Here is a 22,922-nt window from a genome sequence, read left to right on the forward strand (position 1 = left end):
AACATGGAGCCTGCTTGGGATTCTTTCTCTCTCCCTCTATGCCCCTTCCCCATTTCTCAAAATAAGTAAATAAACATTAAAAAAAAGATTGTCAAAGAAAAACTAGACAGTATTAGTCCACATTTACACTTTCACTTCAAGACTGACAGCTGTGATCTTGGTAATTAAATTTTCTCCTCTTCTTCTGAAAGAGCTTGGGCTCTTATCACTACCCCCAACTTCTCAAGTTCTTTGGGGACTAAGGTAGCAGGGAAATCAATGAATAAACGAATGCATGAATAAGTGAAATATCATACATAGACAAGATGTGTATCTGGCACACAGTATGTTCTCAGTCTCAAAGAGGTAGCTGGTGGTAGTGGTTGAGAAAGCAAGCTCTGGACTTGGATTGTTTGTGTTGGAGTCCAGTACTGATGTGTGACCTTGCCGTTCTGTGCCTCACTTTCCCTTTTTGTCACCTGGGGTTGGTAGTAGTACCAAACTCATAGGGTTGTTGTGAGGATTAAATGACTGAATCCATTTAAACTCACGGCGCGCACACACACACACACACAAACTGCACAGCACAGTGCCTGGCACATAGCGGGTATTAAAAAAAAGTTAGCTATTAATATAAAATGATTATCAATTTATTAGTTTAGCCGTGGATGGAAAATTCTCATGCTTGTGCGCAGTCAACATACATGAGTGAACTGGGGCAGCTGAAGCACCTGATCTGATGGGGACACTGATGTTAAGGGGAATGTGGGGCTAGCGCTGTGATTTTCATAATCTCCTCTTGGGTAGTGGTCACCCCAGCTTCCAGCTTGGTTCCTGAAAAAGTAAAGACCTTTTACATGTTCTCCTTAAGCTCTTACTTATTCATTTTTCAGAACCCTGCCTTTGGGAGTGCCGGTCCTTGGCTAGATCTTGAGTTATAAAGTTTGTTCTCAGTACCTCTTCTCTCTCCTTCTAAGCCCTATACCAGCCAGGTAGCCAGCACCCACTTCACCTTTCCTCCAGGTTCCACGTATAGCACATTTCTTTCAATCACAGACGTCAAGAAAAGGTCTCAAAAACTCATAGAATGCACAGATGCATCACCCCTCCCACGCTGAAGTGCAAATGAGAGCAGTGACTCTGAAGAGGTGGAATTTGGGGCGTCTGCAGCCCATAGGGGAGAGCAGGGTCTCCCTGGCTGATCGGGTTTCACCAGCAGGTGGCGGTCTATATGCCAGGCCTGTAGGGTTCCTGACCAGAAAACTCCAATGGGATGTTGATGCTACTGCAAGAGAAGAGCACAGCCGAATTTTCACCAGCCAAGCTGTCACCATCTGTAAAAAAGTGGGGAGAAAATGTTACAGGAAATACTAGGCGTTCAGGAAGACACAAGCGACATGCACTCGAGAAATCAGAAAATACTTTATTTTGCACCAGTGCTGGCCCAGCAGAATCACCTCCAAAGGCTGAGCACCCAGCTTGGGTTTTATTGATCCTTTATACATGTGTGCTTCTGGGTTGGGCAGGACCAGTACAGTCAAGCTTCTGGTTCCTGGTTGCTGGCTGGAGCAGGCAAGGAAGGAAGAGGCAAGCAAGATTACAGAAGCCAAAAGCACGCAAGGGAGTCCAGGCTCAGACATCAGGCTGGCCCTTTTTATTTGCTCTTACCGGCTTTCCTTTTCATTCCTGTCCATTCCCCCCCCCCCCCCCCCCCCCCCCCCCCCCCCCCCCCCCCCGGCCTTGACTCTCAAATTGCTGTAGCCAACTTAGAGAAAATCAGTTTGTGGGGGCCAGGGAACTTTGCTGCCACGAAAGGAGCAGTGAAGAGTCACTCATGGATTCAGACACTAGGAGCTCCCTGAGGGAAGGCTTCAGAAGGGGTGAATAGTGAGAAGTGCACTGAAAAGGGAGCACTGTCCTTCTTTTAGGGCATTATCCTTGACTTGCATTGGCTGATTTCCGACCCTCTGGGAAGGACATTTCCGGAAGGGAGCTGCCTCATCAGATGGATGGAGCGCGGGAAAGGAGCCGGGGAAGCTGGTTTCCGCACGCTGGGCGCTCTGCAGCTGGAGGATTGCGTTTTCCTGTCCGCTAGATGGCGCTGTCTGGCTTTCCCTCGGCTTCCCGAGCCAGTCCCTGGAGGCCGCCGCCGCAGCGGCCGCTCTAGCCGACCGGCGCGGCCTCTGTGGTTCCGGGCGGAAGTGAGGCGCCGAGCGGAACGGCCTCTGGTGACATTTTCTCCGGGCGGCGCGGACGAGTGAAGGGACTTGGTGGTGGAGGCTGTGGAGGTGGCGAGATTCGCCTTAGCCCCGGCGGGGCTTTGACTGCGACCCTCTGCTCGCCGCCGGGGCTTGTGCTGAGGAGGAGAAGGCGGCGGTGGACGTCGCGTCCCGAGTCACCGCGGCCGGGGGAGTCCCGGCCGGGGGGTCGGTGCGTGCCCCGACGGGGCGCGCGGAGCGGGCGAGGAGGTGCAGAGCTGCCGCGGAGCGCAGGTGAGGCGGGAAGGTGCGCAGGGCCGCGGCCCGGCTGCGGGTCGAGCCGTGGGACCGGGCTGCGTCCCGGGGAGGGGTCGGGTTGAGTCGGAGGGGTTCGGGCCGCGGGTGTGGGATCTGCGGCGCCCGGGCGCCGGGGTCGTGACGGGCCCGGCCGGCGGGCGCCTAGTGTTCGCGCCCGGACTTGGCGGGAGGCGCGGCCCGGGTGGGGGCTCCCGAGAGGAGCGGAGTCGCCCGACGCCTTGTTCGCCCGCCCGCCCGGCAGTGACCCTCGGGTCCTCCCGGCTTCGCCCAGCTGGCGGGCGGAGCTCCCTCTCCTGTTCCGCGCGGGCCGCGGGTCCCTGTCCCCGGGGGCTGAGAGGAGACTGGAGATGCCGCAGCCCGCGGGCTGCGCGGGGGAGCCGCTTTTCGGCCTGGAGTTGTCTTCACGCAACTTTCCTGCGTCCCGGCCCGCCGGGGAAGCGGCGGCGGCAGCTCTGCCAACTCTGCCAGCTCCGCGAGCGGGGATCTGGCGCCGACACCTGCCCCTGTTCCCGGGAGCCCAGGCAGCCGCCCCAGCGCCGCGGCTGCCGCGGCCTAGGAGAGGGAGAAAAAGCTTCCTTTGGCTGGCGCCGCCTGCCTCTCGGCGCTTCCACTACCTTGGGTCGGCAGACGCCTCCAGTCGATGGAGGGATGTGTCAGCCTCCAGAATTGACGTCTGGTGGAGAGTTTGTCAACTTTCTTTGGAAAATCGGCGCAAATGTTAAACTGACGGATCCCAAGTCAAAGATCATTGTCTTCTCTGGTTCTTCCCAGAGAATTTTCACTTCTCCGCAGTAGCGCTTCCTACTTTGTAATTAATTTCTTATAGCACCGACCTCAGTTTATTGTTGGGGCAGCAGCCCCCACGAGAACAGCAGGCTATGCATTCTCTCATTAATTTACTTTCCTTTAATTTTATTTTACTTATTCTGAGAGAGAGAGAAGGGGAGAGAGGATCCCAAGTAGGCTTCCCGCTGTCAGCGCAGAGCCCCAAGGAGGGCTTGAGATCATGACCTGAGCGAAAATCCCACGCTTAAGGGACTGAGCCACGCAGGTGCTCCTTATTTTCTCATTTAAATCGTCCTCTCTGCTGTGTCAGAATAGAGTCTCTCAGGTTGAAAGAATGAACGTCTGTGGGTACTTGTTCTAGCTTGAACTGCCCGAGCAGTTTATGCTTAGATGTGCTTTTCACTTCTTGACTGAGCTTTTGCTTTCTGAATCCTTCCAGCCAGTAGGATGAAAATCCCACTGGTGATGCTTTGTCAAGGTTGGACCTCTTAATTACAAATACATCTGGCAGTTTTGCCTAGCCTATTATTGTGTAGTGTAGTTGGGCACATACTAACAGTTTGAATCACTCCCTTTCTTCTCCTGGGATATTTTAAGGATGGAGGCTATTAACTTTCTAATGTAGTTTTGCTGATCTAGGCAATCTGGATTCCTCCAGCAAGAGCATTGCCTTTTGGTTTAACAAGCATTTTTAGAGGCCTACAATTGATAGTTATTACCTGATGTCCCGAGGAGTCGTAACGCTAACCGTTTGTTAGTAGGAAGTGTGATATTTTGGTTGTCTAATTACTACGAAGTGTAATATTTTAGTTGTCTAATCTGGCAAATATGATGCCTCATTTAGTGCTTTATGCACAGTAGGTGCTTAGTAAATATAAAACTGAGTTAAATTTTTAATAGAAGTTAGTTCAGGAAACCAAAATGGAATTTACTGCAGTGACCTGTGCTACTTTGAAAAGGATCTCAATGAAATTTCACGCAGTTCCATTGAGAAATAATATTTTTAGCCATTTTTTGGTAAATTTTTAAAATGTTTTTATTTATTTTTGGGAGAGAGACAGAGACATAGCATGCGCAAGAGCACAAGTGGGGGGAAGGGGCAGAGAGAGAGGGAGACACAGAATCTGAAGCAAGCTCCAGGCTCTGAGCTGTCAGCACAGAGCCTAATGCTGGGCTCAAACTTGTGAATTGTTAGATCATGACCTGAGCCGAAGTCGAATGCTTAACCAGCTTTGCCACCCAGGCACCCCTTTAGCCATTTTTAAATCAGAACGCTTTTCAGTATGACTGTACTTTTTTTTTTTTTAATGTTTATTTTTGAGAGAGAGACACACAGACAGAGTATGAGCAGGGAAGGGACAGAGAGAGAGAGAGCGAGAGAGAGAGAGAGAGAGAGAGAGAGAGAGACAGACAGAATCTGAAGCAGGCTCCAGGCTCTCAGCTGTTAGCACAGAGCCAATGCAGGGCTGGAACTCATGAGCGGTGAGATCATGACCTGAGTCGAAGTCGGATGCTCAACTGGCTGAGCCACCCAGGCGCCCCATACTTTTGAAACTTCAAGCCATATATTTTTTCATAATGTTAACATGTAGATGTAAACGTCAATACAGGTGTAGACAACATGAAAAGCTGAGAGAAGCTGCAGGGTAATTATACCTGAAGCATCAGCTAAATGGTTTCTTAATGAAACAATTTTTTCTGACATTTTTTTGTGGAAAATGAGTGGCCTGGATTTTGGAGCTGGAAACTTTCCCCATTGCTAGCTTCATATTACATTCACAGTGTAGTTGTTAAATTCCTCACTAATTTAGTGTATATTACTCTTAAATGCATTTATGAATGAGTGCCATAAGGCTCTTTGTTTTATACTTTTCATGATTAATCCCAGATCTGTATATTAAGGATAAATTCAGCTTTAGATTCTGTTGGAACTGAGTGTTCACTGTATGTCCTTCAAAGATTTTATTTGATAGTGACATTGGTACTTTAAGGCTCCTTACTATATGACTAGTAACTTTTATGTAACTTGTAAACTCATTCAAAGAATTGTTTTGCTGGGATATTCACCTTTACAGTTTTGTTCTGACATGTGCATGAATAAATTTGATGTATGGGCAATTAGAATGTTTTTTGTTTTGTTTTGTTTCCTTTTAAAGTTTGGAACTGGTATGTACTAGACACCCAAACCCTACGTTTGTAATTTTGACAAACCATCTTAGACCTTTCTGATTTTCCTGCATGTAACTAGGGATGTGAAAACACATGTATGTTCATGTTTACATGCTTATAATTGACAGTACTTGAGAGAACCTGTAAAATAAATATGCTACTTTTGGGGTGCCTGGGTGGCTCAGTCAGTTGATCATCTGACTTTGGTAAGAGTATGATCTCACGGCTCGTGGGTTTGTCTTCACATAAGTTTCTGTGCTGACGGCCTGGAGCCTGCTTCAGGTTCTTTGTCTTGCCCTCTCTTTCTGCCCTTCCTCCGCTTGTGTGCTCTGTGTCTGTTTTTCTCTCAAAAATAAATAAATATTTTTAAAAATGCTACTTTTTAAATTTTTACTTTCTTTTTTTTTTTTAAGTAAACTCTGCACCAAACGTGGGGCTTGAACTCATGACCCCAAGATCAGGAGTCATGTGCTGTAGTGATTGAATCAACCAGGCATTCCTAAAAACGTGCCATTAATATGTTTTCTTTTGAACCCTACTGATTTTGGTATTCTGTATTATTTTAAGAAAGAATCTGGGGTCAAATAAATTTTCTTGGATAGCTGTAGTAAAAATGAAATAGACAGTAATAAATGAGTAAAAAGCTGACTGTAGAAAGGGGGAAGAGCTATTGAGAAAACAGGACAAACAGGACACTTATTTATTGATTACTTTGTGCCAGTAGTGCTCTAGTTGCTAGAGCTATGCTTGGTGAATAGGATTGACCAGGTCCTGATGCTAAAGGAACTTAACCATTTAAACCGGCATTTGTGGGGCACCTGGGTGGCTCAGTAGGTCTGACTTTGGCTCAGGTCATGATCTCACAACTCATGGGTTTGAGCCCTGCGTCAGGCTCTGTGCTGACAACTGAGTCTGGAGCCTGCTTTGGATTCTGTGTTTCTGTCTTCTCTCTACCCCTTTCCCCCCTCCCCCCCTTCTCTTCCTCCCTTCTCCCCCCCACCCCCACTGCCCCTCAAAAATAAAACAAACATTAAAAAAATTTATTTAAACCGGAGTTGGGATGGGTTTCCAGGTGGGCGTTCTAGGCTAGGTAACAGCCTATGCAAAAGTCATGAGTATCAATAATCTTGACTGGTTAAGTGTGACCAGTGCCTTCAATTTACAGAGGGTTATGTTGTGAAGGTACCTTAGTCTGCTAATAAATTATTTTCTTCTTTTAGGGAAAAAAGGTTCAGGTGGAATATGAAGGATGCAATAGGCATTCCTTTTAAAAGATTTTCTTCATCCTTACGTTCAATGAGTAGAAATGTTGCTGGTTTTCTTTATTTTGGGTTGATTGTTATTTGTCAGACTGAAGTAATTTGATAGTTATTTTTCTTTAGTTTTTAAATTCTAGTCTTAAATTTAAATTTGACTGTTGTTTTGAAACTTTTCTAAATCTTTTAGCATTTATCTTTAATTGTACCTATATTCCTTACTCTTTCAGGGCTCATGATTGAACTTAGGGGAAATAAACAGTTTTCTGCTTCTGTGTGGGCAGCTTCTCAGCACAAGTGGGATTGATGTTCAGTCAGTTTTCACACTCAGCCTACAGGTCCTTGTGGTGAAAGGAAGGAGCAGGGTGAAACTAAGAAGTATTTCATATTCCTTCTATATTTCTGAACTAAGGGAGGAAATGTGTGTTATATATATTATACATATTTTTCATAATGTTAGCAGATGATAATAGTAGACGTGGTTTAAAAATACCATAAAATAACCAATGTGACTCACATTTGATGAGTGTCTTTTTTAGGTTTTGTGGCTTTATGGTGCTCATTGTCAGTTTTGATTTTGTTCTCTTTCATGTCCCTATTCAAAACAAGGATTTCAGCCTCTGTAATTTAATAGCAAAAAGGTACATGGTATAAACCCTAACTTACTAGTTTGAATTTATTCAATTTAAAAACTACCTAGATGAGTATTTTCTAGTTAACTGAAGATTAATTAAAAGTAGAAACCAACCAAAGAATTGACTTACGTGTATGTGTATGTGGGGTTGTTTATACCTGATTAAATTAAAATCCCATTTACTGAGTAGGTGACAGGTGGGAATGGGTGGAAAGATGAAAGAAACCATTTCTGCCTAAGGTACTCAAATCTAGTGAACCAGATGACTTCTGAGTTTCTTTCCTGCTCTAAAATGTGAAGAAAAGTTGGGTGCCTGGTGGCTTAGTTGGTTAAACATCTGACTTCGGCCCAGGTCACAATTTTGAGGTTCGTGGGATCTGCATTAGGCTCTCTGCTGTCAGCACAGAGCCCGCTTTGGATCCTCTGTCTCCCTCTCTCTTTGCCTCTCATCCACTTTTTTCTCTGTCAAAAATTGAATAAAAACATTTTAAAAAAACAGTAAAGTTTTGGGATGCCTGGGTGGCTCAGTCGGCTGAGCGTCCTACTTCGGCTCAGGTCATGATCTCTTGGTTCAAGCCCCGTGTTGGGCTCTGTGCTGACAGCTCAGAGCCTGGAGCCTGCTTCAGATTCTGTGTTTCCCTCTCTGTCTGTCCCCTGCTTGTGTTGTCTTTCTCTTAAAAAGAAACAAACATTAAAGTTGTTTTTAATGTGAAGAATAGTGGGCTATAGGAGAAAACGGTACTGTAAAACAAAATAATTATAGTGTGGAATTAGTCTTTTCCTTTATAAAATCAATTTGTTTTACTGATTTATTTTTTAAAGTTTATTTGTCTGAGAGAGAGTGTGTGCACAGGTGGGGAAGGGGCAGAGGGAGTAGAGTGAATCCCAAGCAGGCTCTGCACTGCCAGCGTGGAGCCCGATGCGGGGCTCCAATTCAAACTATGAGATCATGACCTGAGCCAAAACCAAAAGTCTGATGGTCAACACCCTGAGCCACCTAGGTGCCCCTCTTTTGTTTTTGTTTTTAAATGACATTTTTCTTAAATGGGTCTCTAAGTGTAGAAGAAAATGCGGACTTGAGTGTTCTTTTTTGTACTGCCAGTTCGTTTACGAAATACTTTTTCCTCTGCCTGGATTTCAAGTCCAAGTATTAGTAAGTTCTGGTCATTTGTTCAAAGATTACCAAAATTAAATCTGTTGAAACTTATAGCAGTCATATCCAAGAATGCGGATAAATTAGGGTTGTGCTTAAGTAATTTAGAATATTAAGTTTTCGGGGCACCTGGGGGCTCAGTCGGTTAAGCATCCGACACTTGGTTTTGGCTCAGGTCACCATCTCATGGTTCCTGAGTTTGAGCCCCACATCGGGCTCTGCGCTGTCAGTGCAGAGCCTGCTTGGGATTCTCTCTCTCTCCCTCTCTCTCTAGCCCTTCCCTGCCTGTACCCTCTCTCTCTCTCTCTCTCAAAATAAACTAAAAAAAAAAATTAAAAATTTAAGTTTTCATTAGCATGGCAAACATTAGGGAAACAAGATATGGACCAAAGTGTTTAGAAGTTATTTTTTATTGAGTTGTCTGGTTAAAAAAGTAACTTTTATGATGTTCTGAGTCAGCATTTTGCTAGATGCCTTATAATTAGAGAAAGGTATTGTTGGGGATAGGGAAGTTGGGTGTGGACTAAAACTCTGGGAAAACAGAACTGTTTTCCTTTCTGTGTTAAGAACAAAAACCTCATGTGGTTAAGATTTTAAGCAGTATCCTGTCTGCCTTAGTTAAAAAAAAATTTTAAGTTTATTTTTATTTATCTTTGAGAGAGAGACAGAGAGCAAGTAGGGAAGAGAGAGGGAGACAGAATCCCAAGCAGACTCTGTGCTGTCAGGGCAGAGCTGGACCCCGTGGGGGGTGGGGGTGGGGGGCGCTGGCTCAAACCCACCACCGTGAGATCATGACCCAAGCCAAGACCAAGAGTCAGATGCTTAACCAACTGAGCCACTCCAGCACCCCTGGCTGCCTTCGTTTTAATCTAACATAGAAGCATAGTTTATTCTTACATCAACACTTTATCATCAAGGGTTTCCTATTATTTTACTCCATTGCAGTCCCCTAAATGATTTGCTCTGGTAAGTTTTTGGTATCATTTATCTTGGGGACCTCAGATCCCACCATGTGGTGACCCATCTTTATGTGTTCTGTATTCTGAGGGAGATAGAAATGGCCAGAGCAGAAATCTTGGAGAAAATCTAGAACCTGTTCTTTATCCTTAATTTACACCAATGTTGCTTTTGAGTAGAGGGTCTCTCATTAGCCATGGTGCATTCTCTGCATTTGGTAACTTCCTTGGCTCTCGATGCTGGTTTATTCACAGCCTGGGGCTGGACCAGATGCATGTCAGTAGTGGTAGTATCTGTAACATGAAGTGATTTGAGCAGCCATTATCACTCTTGGCCTATTTATAGAGCTTATATCAGTGGAGAAAAGGTTGGCTGGCAAGCAAGCAAAGTTGTTCTCTTCCCGTGGTTGCAATCTCTCAATTTATATTTCAGTTTGGATAGGCCAAATCCGTTCAACTGCATTCATTTTTAACATTCCTTTTCAGTACTCCAATCTTTTAGCACTGCAGTTTCTTAGTCAACTTCACTTTTTTTTAAATTTTTATTTAAAAAAAATTTTTTTTTTAACGTTTATTTATTTTTGAGACAGAGAGAGACAGAGCATGAACGGGGGAGGGTCAGAGAGAGGGAGACACAGAATCTGAAACAGGCTCCAGGCTCTGAGCTGTCAGCACAGCTGACAGTGTGTCGAACTCACGGAACGCGAGATCATGACCTGAGCCGAAGTCGGCCGCTCAACCGACTGAGCCACCCAGGTGCCCCATCAACTTCACTCTTAAGGAAAAAACCCAAACAACTATTCCCACACTGAGAATAATTAGCAATAATTCTTTACTATCATATAATATTTAGTATTCAGATTGCTCTGTTGTCTCATAAATGTATTTTTATACTTAACTCAGATTGAGTCAAATAAGGTCTGTAATGTTTTGTAATTTAAAGGTCCCCCACTTTGTTTTTTTCCCCTGGCAAATTATTTGTTGAAGAAAATTTTCCCAGTTTGAATTTGCCAGTTATATTCCGATGGTGGTATTAAACGTGTTCCTCTGTCCCTTTGGTTTCTTGTTATTTGGCTTTAGGTTTAGAGGCTTGATCAGATTCAGTTTCTATAATGTATAGTCTCTCCTTTTTCTTTGAGGGGGGAAAATATTTTATAGGTGATGTTGAGTACTTGCATTAGGAGGCACTTAATGTTTGGTTCTCTGTGGTATTAGCAGCTCTTGATAATCACTGCTGAACTCCATTACTTAATTACTCATAACTCCTCACTCTGAATGCCCTTCATCATTCCCAGTTCTAGCCTTTTATACTGTACCTTGTTTATAGCCTCTTCGACCTCTTCCGTTTGAGAGCTGAGGGAAGGGAAGGGATGGATTGCTGTGGAGAAGAGGGCTGTTTCAACTATATTATAGTTTTGTAGGAGTTTTTATTTCAATCCTGATCTTTGATTACTGCATTGCCCTTTTTATCCATGCTACAACTTCTCAGTGGAAAACTAATCCCAAATGCAACAAATAATCAAAAGAAATCTTTGAAAAGCAGTATTTGTTTTGAGGTTAGTGCTTACTTAAGATAAGGGTACTATTGTCATTAAAGTAAGTTAGTGTTTATATATAAAAATTAGAAACAAGGTTAATTTTTCTACTTCAAAGGATTTGGCAACACCACCATTAGGGACATAATGGAATCTCTTCCTAGAACTGAACATCTAGGAAGAGGGGGCTTCTTTTTGATTTATTTTTATATCCAAGTTGATAGTACTGTTAAGGTGTTTCATTATTAGTCATGGTGATTTTTTAAAATGATTCTTCAGTTCATCAATTTAACAAATATTTATTAAATATTATGTATTAGGGCGCCTGGGTGGCTCAGTTGGTTAGGTGTTCCACTTTGGCTCGGGTCGTGATCTCACAGTTCACAAGTTCTGAGCCCCGCGTTGGGCTCTGTGCTGTCAGCTCAGAGCCTGGAGCCTGCTTCATTCAGATGCTGTATCTCCCTCTCTCTCTGTCCTTTACCCACTCAGGCTCTGTCTCTCTCTGTCTCTCAAAAACAAATAAATGTTAGAAGAAAAAAATTAAAGGGGCACCTGGGTGGCTCAATTGGTTAAGCGTCTGACTATGGCTCAAGTCATGATCTTGCATGGGTTCGAGCCCCATGTCGGGCTTTGTACTCACAGCTCAGAGCCTGGAGCCTGTTTCATTTAGATTCTGTGTCTCCCTCTCTCTCTGCTCCTATCCCACTCATGCTCTCTCTCAAAAGGAACCAACATTAAAAAAAAATTTTTTTTTAATTAAAAAAAAAAAGCAAAACTTCAAAACACCTTAACTTGGGCTCTGTTTTTTTGTTTTTTTTTAAAGTTTTTAGGTGCAGGGTAGTCAGAGTTTGACAAAGAGCTTAGAAAATGGTTTTAAAGACTCACAACTGATTGTCATGGATTTTTTTTTTTTTAATTTTGGTCCCAATTATTGGGAAAGCTATTCTTACTTAAAAAAAGAGCAGTAGATACAAACTATAATCTATTTTATATCATAACTGTCTTGGAGGCAGAAACTTCTCTCGTTGGTGGTAGTCTCATGATTTTTTTTTAAGTTCCATTAATGTAAGAAGTATTTTTACAACAGTGTAGAAGTAGTCTAGTTGCTTTGGTTTTCAGTGCTAGGAGAGTGCATCATTTTTGAATCATAGTTTCAGTAATAAACACAGTTGAATATTTAAACTGTAAAGAAACCCCACAATTTTTGAATTTTGAAGGCAAGCCTATTAAAAAAATAACTTTAAAATATTTGTTTAGACTGCTGTGAGACTATTTATTTATTCATTTTTAAGATTTTATTCTTGTGGCGCCTGGGTGGCTCAGTCGGTTGAGCATCCGACTTCGGCTCAGGTCATGATCTCGCAGACTGTGAGTTTGAGCCCCGTGTTGGGCTCTGTGTGACAGCTCAGAGCCTGGAGCCTGCTTCGGATTCCGAGTCTCCCTCTCTCTTTGCCCCTCCCCCTCTCATGCTCTGTCTGTCTCTCTCTCTCTCTCTGTGTCAAAATAAATAAACATTAAAAAAATTTAAAGATTTTATTCTTTTTAAGTAATCTCTACACCCAACATGGGGCTCAAACTCACAGCCCTGAGATCAAGAGTTGCATGCTTCACCGACTGAGCCATCCAGGCGCCCCTGCTGTGAAGCTATTTAGACTGCAATTCCCTTGCTTAATAAACTTCTTCCCTATTAATATGTCATAGTTTTTACTTTTATTGGTTAATTGGTATGCCGTGGGCATAATTTTAAGTAAGTGCGGTATAGAAAAGTATATCTATTTTTTTTTTCAAATATAAATATACTAAAGAAATGGTGGTTTGGGGGTTTCTACAAAGTAAAAACAATGGATATTTGTTTTTAGGGAAAGTTATCAAAGGAGTAGCCTTGTTTACCTCTTAAATGTAAAAGGTAGATATACTTTGATTTACATGAAATAAGATTTTTTTTGGTTAAAATTTACTTACTTTAAAAAATGTTTATTTATTTATTTTGAGAGAGAGAGAGCCAGCAGGGAAGGGACAGAGAGAGAGGGAGACAGAGAATCCCAATCAGGCTCTGCGACTGCCAGCACCCAGCCGGATGTGGGGCTCAAACCCACGAACTATGAGATCATGATCTGAGCTGAAAACAACAGCTGGACGCTTAGCTGACTGAGCCACCCATGCACCCCATAGACATACATATACATGTATACGTATCTAGCAATCTCTACATCCATAGTGGGGCTTGAACCCATGACCCTAAGATTAAGAGTCACATGCTCTTCTGACTGAGCCAGCTGGGTGCCCACAAAAGATGTATTCTTGTATAATTGTGGCAAAACCAAATTATGAAGTGGTTTAGTATTTATTTAAACATTGATAGTTTGTATTAGTTGAGACATAGATAAAAGGAAGGAAAAATGTCATGCCATTTGCTTTTCCTGTGGCTGCAATTTTGAAAAAAATAATTAGTTTCTTAAGTCTTGTATCATTATTACGCATATCTGAAAGGCATGTGCTAAGCTATGATGCATTTGTAGATAAAGCCAGTGCTAAAGGGCAACTACACTTGTAGCAGAGTTTGTCCTTAAAATATTTATTTATTCATTCATTTATTGAAAACATTTTTTTAAATGTTTATTTTTGAGAGAGAGAGAGAGAGACAAAGAGACAGAGCACTTGTGGGGGAGGGGCAGAGAGAGAGGGAGACACAGAATCTGAAGCAGGTTCCAGGCCCGAGTTGTCAGCACTGAGCCCGACAGGGGCTGGAGATTGTGACCTGAGCTGAAGTGAGCGGCTTAACCCACTGAGCTACCCATGCACCTGTATTTATTTATGTAAAAAAAATTTTTTTTAACATTTATTTATTTTTGAGAGACAGAGCACGAGCAGGGGAGGGGCAGAGAGAGAGGGAGACATAGAATCCGAAGCAGGCTCCAGGCTCCGAGCTCTCAGCACAGAGCCTGATGCGGGGCTCCAACTCACCAACCGTGAGTTCATGCCCTGAGCTGAAGTCGACGCTTAATCGACTGGGCCACCCGGGCGCCCCCTATTTATTTATTTTTAAATGTTTATTTTTGAGAGAGTGCGTGTGAGCAGGGGGAGGGAGAGCAGAGAGGGAGACAGAATCCCAAGCAGGCTCTGCTTTGTCAGTGCAGAACCCAGCTTGACTCTGAGCTGAAATCAAGAGTCAGACATTTAAGTAACTGAGCCACCCAGGTGCCTCTGTCCTTAAAATTTTTAAGTGGATGGGAAATTATTAAAAATAAAGGATTTTAAAATGGTCAGTTTTTGAAAAAGCAAAATGTCCTCAAGATTTTATTTTAATGAAACTTGTTTTTTAAACATTATATCTACAGGCCCTAGCAAAATATCTTTTACTTAATAAATACTGAATATAAGTATATGTTGTTCAACAGATATTAAATGTCTGCTCTGTTGGGTGTTTTTCTAGATGCTACAGTAAGACAAGTCTTGTGCCCTCTTGTATTCTATGAAACAGACAGAAAATAAACTATAAATACACAAATGAGCAAGGTAACTTTAGATCCCTTTTAAAAAATGGAGAATAATGGGGTATGGGTGAGAGGTGTTTAGTATATTTATGGAAGGCCTTTTTTTTTAGGTGAGTTTGAATTGAGACCTGAAATACAGGAGCTATCCTGCCTTCAAAAGAGTGAAGGAACGTGCTTTCCTGGTAGTGGGAACAGCAAATGCAGAACCCCTTGAGTCAGGAAAGATCTTATTTACATGTTGAAAAATCTGGATCCTAATGAAACAAAATGATGCTGAAGTGAGACTAAAGCAGTACATGCCTCGTAGGCCTAAAAAGTTTTATTTTAATTGTAAGGAAATGTATGTAAAAGAAACTGTAAGTCTAAGCAAGGAGCAGTCTTGTTTACCTTCTTCAGTGTACAACGTAGATATACTTTTATTCACTCAGGAGATATATTCTTGTATATTTGTGGGGAAACCCCAAATTTTAAATATTAAACCTCAAATACATTAGGAAAACTTATTTTGAGGAGCCTGTATGAAAGACTTATTTTTAAAAACTTTTTTTTTTTTCAATGTTTATTTATTTTTGGGACAGAGAGAGACAGAGCATGAACGGGGGAGGGGCAGAGAGAGAGGGAGACACAGAATCGGAAACAGGCTCCAGGCTCTGAGCCATCAGCCCAGAGCCTGACGCGGGGCTCGAACTCCCGGACCGCGAGATCGTGACCTGGCTGAAGTCGGACGCTTAACCGACTGCGCCACCCAGGCGCCCCAAAGACTTATTTTTAAAATATATAACCTAAATTATCTTTTGTAAAGATCCAGATGTTCAGAACTTTCATTTTGGTTGAAGGAGGCTACTTGGGTAGCACAGTCTAGTCTTAGGTTAAGAAGCAGGTTGGAAATTCAGAAACTGTTCTACTAAATATATCTATTTGATTCTATCTAAATATATCTTGGCCATTGACCTACATATTCTTTTCTTAGAAATGAGGATTATACATTTCAGGTTAACTATGAGCAATAATTAATAAAAATAATTAAAATGTTCTGGAAACCTAAATGGAATTGTTTAGGAAGTTGTCAGTGTGGGCAGACCACTCATTCTTTGTATCTTTCTAAATTACAGCTTTATAAAGGGTCTACAGATAAGCAATAAAACATTGATCAGTTTCTTCTTCTTTTCTTTTTTAAGTTTATTTTGAGAGAGAGAGCATGCAAGTGTACCAATGGGAGAGGGGCAGGGAGAGAGGGAAAGGGAGAATCCCAAGCAGGCTCTGAGCTGTCAGCACAGAGCCCAGTGCGGGGCTTGATCCCACAAACTGTGAGATCATGACCTGAGCCTAAATGAAGACTTGGAGGCTTAACTGACTGAGCCACTTCAGGCATTCCTCATCAATTTCTTTTTTAAAATAGTGACTGAAGCACTCTTTTAGTAGGTTTTTCAGTTGAAATTGCCTACATATTATTTCTTTTTAAAATGTTCCTTGAGCCTTTTTGAAACATTGAGGTCTTGGCTAATTACATGGTCGAATTTTATGCTGTGTCTGAAATTGACTATAGTCACTAGTAGCAGTGCTTGGAGGCACTAGGACGCCAAGATACAAGGGCCAGGGTAATGCAGATTGCTCTCGTGTTGACTTTTCAATGAAGTCTGCAAGTAGATCTGTTTTCTGTATACAGTGACCCCTAGCTCCTGCAATAATGTTTACCATATGTGTACTGTAGCACCACATGCATTTTTAGAAAGCAAAAATGAGATCTGATAGGTTCATTTAACTTTGATAAATCCAAGGTACAACTGGCCTCTAGCCTATTTGGGGCTAGAAACTCATTTGATATCATCTGGGCACTATTTTTCTCTTTGTATACTGGCTTTCTACTACTTTTCTTTGTGGGCTTCATTTTTAGCCAGACTTTTCTTTTATGAGGGCAAAATTGGTTTTCCAACAGCTCCAAGCTAACAGTTTCCTCAGCATTTAGAAAAAATTAATAGAATTTATATTTCAGAGTAGTTTTAGATTTGCTAAAAAATTGAGCAGAAAGTGCAGAATTCCTGCATACCCCCTCTTCAGTTTCCTGTTGAATAACATCTTGCATTAGGTTGGTACATTTGAATTTTTAAAAAAAATTTTTTTTTTCAACGTTTATTTATTTTTGGGACAGAGAGAGACAGAGCATGAACAGGGGAAGGGCAGAGAGAGAGGGAGACACAGAATCGGAAACAGGCTCCAGGCTCTGAGCCATCAGCCCAGAGCCTGACGCGGGGCTCGAACTCACGGACCGCAAGATCGTGACCTGGCTGAAGTCGGACGCTTAACCGACTGCGCCACCCAGGCGCCCCTGAATTTTTTTTTTTTTAACGTTTTTATTTATTTTTGAGACAGAGAGAGACAGAGCATGAATGGGGGAGGGACAGAGAGAGAGGGAGACACAGAATCAGAAGCAGGCTCCAGGCTCTGAGCCATCAGCCCAGAGCCCGACGCGGGGCTCGAACTCACAGACCGTGAGATCGTGACCTGAGCTGAAGTCGGACGCTCAACCGACTGAGCCACCCAGGCACCCCTAGTTTGGTACATTTGTTACAATTGATGAGCTAATATTGATACATTACTAAAGTCCATGTTTACATTAGTTAGGCCCCACTTTTTGTGTTGAAAAACAGATACCATAACACAGAATAACAGTTCTGTGGATTTTGACAGATGCCTAATGCCTGTTGGTCATTGTGGTATCCAGCAGAATAGTTTCACCGCCCTAAAGATTTCCTTTGCTTCACTCACTATTCCTTCCCCTTCTCCATTCCTCTTTGGCAACCATGAATTTTTTTTTTTTTTTGGCAATTTATTTTAATAGGCTTTTTTTTTTTTTAAGTAGTTTAAGGTTCACAGCAAAATTGAATGGAAAGTACAGAGAGTTTTCCATGTACCCCTTGGTCCCATACATGCTTGGTCTGCCCCATTATCAATATCCTTAATCAGGGTGGTACATTTCTAACAACTGAGGGACCTCCATTGACACATCATCACCCAGAGTCCATAGTTAACATTAGAGCTAACTCTTGGTGTTGTATAATTTCTGGTTTTGGACACATAATGTGTATCCACCATAGTAGTATCACACAGAGTAGTTTTCACTGCCCTAAACATCCTCTGTGGTCCACCTGTTCATCTTTCCTTCCTCTGAACCTCTGGCAACCACTGATCTTTTTACTGTCTGTATAGTTTTGCCTTTTCTAGAATGCCATATAGTTTGAATTATAGAGTATATAGCCTTTTCAGATTGGCTTCTTTTACTTAGTCACATACATTTAAGTTTTCTTCAGGTCTTTTCATGGCTTAATAGCCCATTTCTTTTTAGTACCGAATAATATTCCATTGTTGGGATGTACCATAGTTTACTTGGTCACCTGCTGAAGGATGTCTTGGTCGTTTCCAATTTTTGCAGCTAGCCTGTAGCATTTTTGACTGAAAACACAATATTGAAAGCATTCTTTTTCTTGACTTTATTACTGTCATCTATAGCAAATATTTATCCCCCCCCCCCCCCCAGGTGGTTTCCCCCTGTAAGGGTTTTATTATTAGCTTTTCAAAAGATGGCAAGTGTTAGAGGAGATTTTTCTCCTAGGCTAAGATAAGAATAGTTCTATTTTAAAAACAGTAAAATGCAGATTAAATGTTTCTCCATTGTTAATCTAGCATTGACTGGTTTACAATCAGTAAATTGTAAGTGAAATTAATACTCAAAATAACATTCTTAGTTTAGTACTTAACTGTAGTATCATTTTGTAGCTGGAAAATGTGCTTAGTGAGGTTACATGACTTGTCCAAAGTCACATAGGCTTCAGATAAAAACAAAGGTCATATTACTGTAAGTTTTCTGGGTTTTGCATGGCACTTTGCTCTCCTTTTACTTAATCCTAACATTTTTGGGGGGAGGGAGCACCAGTTAAATATTGTATCTAAGTGGTTCAGAATCTACAGATTCTCTGTATTAACTCCTCTGTGTAATCTCTATTTGTTTCTCTGACTCCAAAGCCCTTACGCTTTATGGTTTAGCAAAACTATCACCTAATTGTTTATCATAAATTAAGAGTGATGGATTGAGGGTTGTCAATAGCAAATATTTATTGAGTGGCTCGTTGTTTTAAGATATAGTGCTAGGTGGGATGTACTGTGGAGTGATGATGACTGATAAAGAACTTGGACTCTGGAGTTGCTTCTGAGAAAATCCTGACTCCAGTATTAACTTTGTGAGTTTGTGCAAATTCCTTAACTTTGCTTCTATCTGTAAAATAGAATAATAGTATTTACCTTATGGAGTTGTTGGGGGTGGGTTAATGCATTTAAATGCTTAGCAGTTTTCTGGAGATTAAAGAGTGCTTGACTTTAATAGTGTTACTGTTTTTATACATATGAACAGATGTAGTGTATCCTTGGGCATCAAACAGTTCCATGCAGTCATCCAAAGGCTGGATAATTTGCAGTTATTTTTACAAAAATGTAAGATTAGCACTAAAATACTACTAAAACTACTCTTCTTTCCTACATAAATGCTATGTATTGAGAAGTGTCTAAGTAGTGTGCTTGGGCAGTTTATGCTTTAGACTTTTTAATGTTTATTTATTTTTGAGAGCGAGAAAGACAGAGTGTGAGCAGGGGTGGGGCAGAGAGAGAGGGAGACACAGAATCTGAAGCAGGCTCCAAGCTCTGAGCTGTTAGCCCAGAGCCTGACACAGGGCTCAAACTCATGAACCGTGAGATCATGACCTGAGCCGAAGTCAGACACGCAATCAACTGAGCCACCCAGGTGCCCCTATGCTTTAGACTTTTTAAAGCATTATGTTGTTTCATATATGCACGTGTTTCTTTTAACCTTCAGAATGTGTATTTCTACTTCCTACTCCTTTTTAAATTTTACAGATTAGGAACTGAAGAACAAAGGTTGAGACTCATCCTAGGTTATACAGTTAGTGGCAGAATGAAGATTAGAACCCAAGTTCCTGACTCCTACCTAAATTATTTTTTTCTTCTCTACTTTGCTGCATTTCTTTTTCTTTTTCTTTTCTTTTCTTTTCTTTTCTTTTCTTTTCTTTTCTTTTCTTTTCGTTTCTTTTCTTTTCCTCTTTTTTCTCTTTTCTTTTCTTTTCTCTTTTCTCTTTTCTCTTTTTTCTCTTTTCTTTTCTTTTCTTTTCTTTTCTTTTCTTTTCTTTTCTTTTCTTTTCTTTTCTTTCTCTTTTAAGAAAGAGCAAGCATGAATTGAGGAGAGGGTCAAAGAGAATCTCAAGCAGGCTCCATGTTCCGTGCAGAGCCCAAAGTGAGGCTTAATCCCACGACCCTAGAATCATGACATGAGCCAAAATCAAGAGTCAGATGCCCAACCAGCTGAGCCACCCAGGCGCCCTGCTTTCTTTCTTCTTCATGTCATTACTTACACATACAGTGAGAGGTGCACACAGAGAAAATAGAGAAAATGGTAGCCGATTGTCAAAGATTAGATTTTTTCCAGTTCATTGTTTTATTTGATCTTAAGAGTGCCAAGAATACTTTAATATTCTTGGCAGGAAAATCCCTCCCCAACCTCTGCTGAGCTTAGACCTCAATATGAAATATCTAGTGCTTCTCCAACATTTCTTTGGATGTCTCAAAGGCACTTTAGAATCCGTAAGCCTAAAACCAAACTCTTGATGTCCTTTTCTCTTCCATTCACTACACAGGTCCTTTCATGTTCTCTTAGTGATTGGTTCTACTGTCAGTCTAGTTGCAGAATCCAGAAACCAAAGACTTGCCCTTGACACGTGCCTTTCTCACTCCGCATGTTTGCTCCATGATCTCCCATCCATCCACATCTTTCTGTTGCCAGAACCATTAGTCCAGAGCTACTGTAATTTTTTTTTTTTTTACCTTGCCTTTGAATTGTTCTACTGACATTTACTTGTCTCCTTTTCCATCCTGTCTCCACGATGCAGCCAGAGTGTACAAATCAACTTAAATCTATGTCTCCTTCCTCTCTTTGTAATAGTGGGTTCCTATTTACTTTTGGCTATGTTACATTCCTCTTTCTTTTTCTCTTTTTATGGTGCCAATATATCTTCTCTCTGACATACTTACCACAGTAGTAAATTTCATGTTTGTGTGATTATTCAGTTGTGTGATTATTCATTTGTCTCTTTCTTAGACTTTACTGTCAGGGAAGTACTGCATATTTCCCAGTGCCTGGCGCAAGTACTCAATAAATATGTGCCTAATACATGAATGGATTAAGATAACATTGTAGACATGTTACAATGGTCGTTCTGTGAGGAACTTGAAGTGAAGAGGAAGAAGAGAGAATAGAAAGGTTTAAAAAAAATACTGTTTCTTGAAATTTGACTTTGAAGTTGTGTACTAGGTGCTTTGCATGTGTTACTCATTTTGTCCTGCCAAGGACTGAAGTTTTAGAAACAAGGAAATTGTGGCTTAGAGAACATCAATAATTTGTCAGTGGATACATGGTGCTTCAAATTAACTTTCTTTTCTTGCATCAGGAATGATGTTCTTAGGAACTTTTGTTCTCTTGTTGGAAAGGTGTGGATCACCATATCTCATGGCTACCACTGTATTGAATTAGTGTTACTACCATATTGTATGAATGCTGAGAGTAACATTGATGAAAAGTGACTGACAGCAGTTTTATTTATGCAGGATTATTGTCTTTGCTAACATAGACCTCTTCATATTAATCTAATCAATTTTAAGTTATCTCAAATGAAACTTTGAAATCCCATCTTGGGTCCAGTGCCTCTGACCTTTCTTGCTTTTAATGTTTTTTCTCATGTCTCTCTTGGTATAGAGTTTCAAGATTCTGTGGTAGCCCATTTTATCCTTGCTTTCATTTATTAAAATCATTCTTACCTTTCCAAACCCATATTTTATTATCTTCTTCATAGATAGTTTTCCTGGTTCTGATCTGGTGAATGTCTGGAGTTGTTTATACCTCTCCTGTAGCACTTCCTTAATTTTGCACTACTTGTTACATTCATCCAGTTCATTTGTGTGAGCTGCTTACTGTCTTTAACTGCTCTGAAACACTTAAATAGTAGGTTCTCAAGCCACAGATTTGTTTCTGGTTATATCTCAGTGTGAGTACTGTGATTTATTCATTTTTGTAAGCCCAGACCTACCACGTTGCTTGACATAATAGGTATTTGATACATATTAGTTGAATTAAATATCCTCTGCCCTAGTTTTTCTTTTAAAAATGGTTTTAATATTTTGAAGAGTTTGAAGAGACATATAACAAGATCAGATTTTAGTTTTTAAACAAAATAATTCTGGTTGCATTTGTAGCAATCAAGAGTGGGTATGAGGAGACCACTATGATTATTATAGTAGTCCAGGCAGTAGGGAAATGAAAATGCCTGAAGGATATTTGGGTGGCCAAATTGATAGGATGTGGTGTTAAAATGGAATTTGGGTATCCCTTTTGGATTTGATAATGATACAGAATTAATTACACATTAAGTGCTTGCTAGAGGAAAGGCAGGTTTGGGTTGTTTTTTTTTTTTTTTTTAAACACGAAATTTGCAGTATCTTTAAGATAATTTAACTAGAATGTCAAGGAGGCGATTGATCACCGGGTTTTTGGAGATCTTTGGAAGAGCCCTTTGGTCTAAAGTTGTGAATTTGGGAGCTAAGGGTGTTGATCATACCACCTTGAATTACAACAAGAGAAAAGAGGGCCCAACTCTGGGCCATGAAGAACTAAATTTGGAGTTCCAGGTTGGTGAACACTGGGAGATTGGGGAGAGTGGTGTGCCTGGAGAGAGCATGGAAGCTCCACATACTTCCCCATGTGCCTCTTCATCTGGTTGTTGATTCATATCCTTTAAACTGGAATATGTCAATTATTCAATCAAGATGACCTAGTGGAAACTCTTCCCGTAGGTTATTAAAGTGGCTACTTTGGACATGATGTGCCCAGAGCCCCTGTCAAAGATAATTCTTTGTTGAAGTTGAAGAACATCATTCTGGCACCTCACATTGGAAGTAGTCCTTACCAAGCCAGTTGACAGATGATGGAATATTTGGTTGTATGTATCCTGGTTTCTCTCAATGGTCTTAACCATTCCTAATGAATTGGTACTTAAATGATCTTATGTGAGCTGAGACTTCACTGGGATGAAACATGGCAGATTAAATGGGAAAACAATTCTTAAAAAAATAACTACATTTAGAGAGATGAGAATGAGTCAACAAAGGAGATATAAGTTGGTTGAATTGGAGAGAAATGAAAAACCAGAATAGTGTGATGGTATAGAAGTCTGTGGAAAGGGATTTTCAAGAAGGAGGAAATATGGTTAACAGCATCAGATACTGCTCAGAGGTAAGGAATGAAGACTAAACATGTCTCTTGGATTTAATAACATGAGATAAAGGTAGTCTTAGCAAACTTCAGGTAGAATAATGGAAACAGAGATTAG

The 22,922-nt window shown here is 41.3% G+C and overlaps 1 protein-coding gene across 5 annotated transcripts in view; it reads left to right on the top strand.

Annotated features, from left to right (window-relative positions):
* The first annotated feature begins 2,153 nt into the window (after positions 1-2,153).
* The window catches only part of CD3H18orf25 (chromosome D3 C18orf25 homolog), an 85,113-nt gene continuing 64,344 nt past the window's right edge, over positions 2,154-22,922 (top strand). For 2 of the 5 annotated variants that reach the window (XM_043558726.1, XM_043558727.1), the window contains exon 1: positions 2,172-2,471. The gene's annotated coding sequence lies outside the window, so the exon portion shown is untranslated. Of the gene's footprint in view, positions 2,472-22,922 lie in introns of all 5 variants that reach the window. The other 3 variants (XM_043558722.1, XM_043558725.1, XM_043558723.1) reach the window with 2 other exon arrangements.

The sequence above is a fragment of the Prionailurus bengalensis genome, chromosome D3 (genome assembly GCF_016509475.1).
Source record: "Prionailurus bengalensis isolate Pbe53 chromosome D3, Fcat_Pben_1.1_paternal_pri, whole genome shotgun sequence".
Lineage (NCBI taxonomy): Eukaryota > Metazoa > Chordata > Mammalia > Carnivora > Felidae > Prionailurus > Prionailurus bengalensis.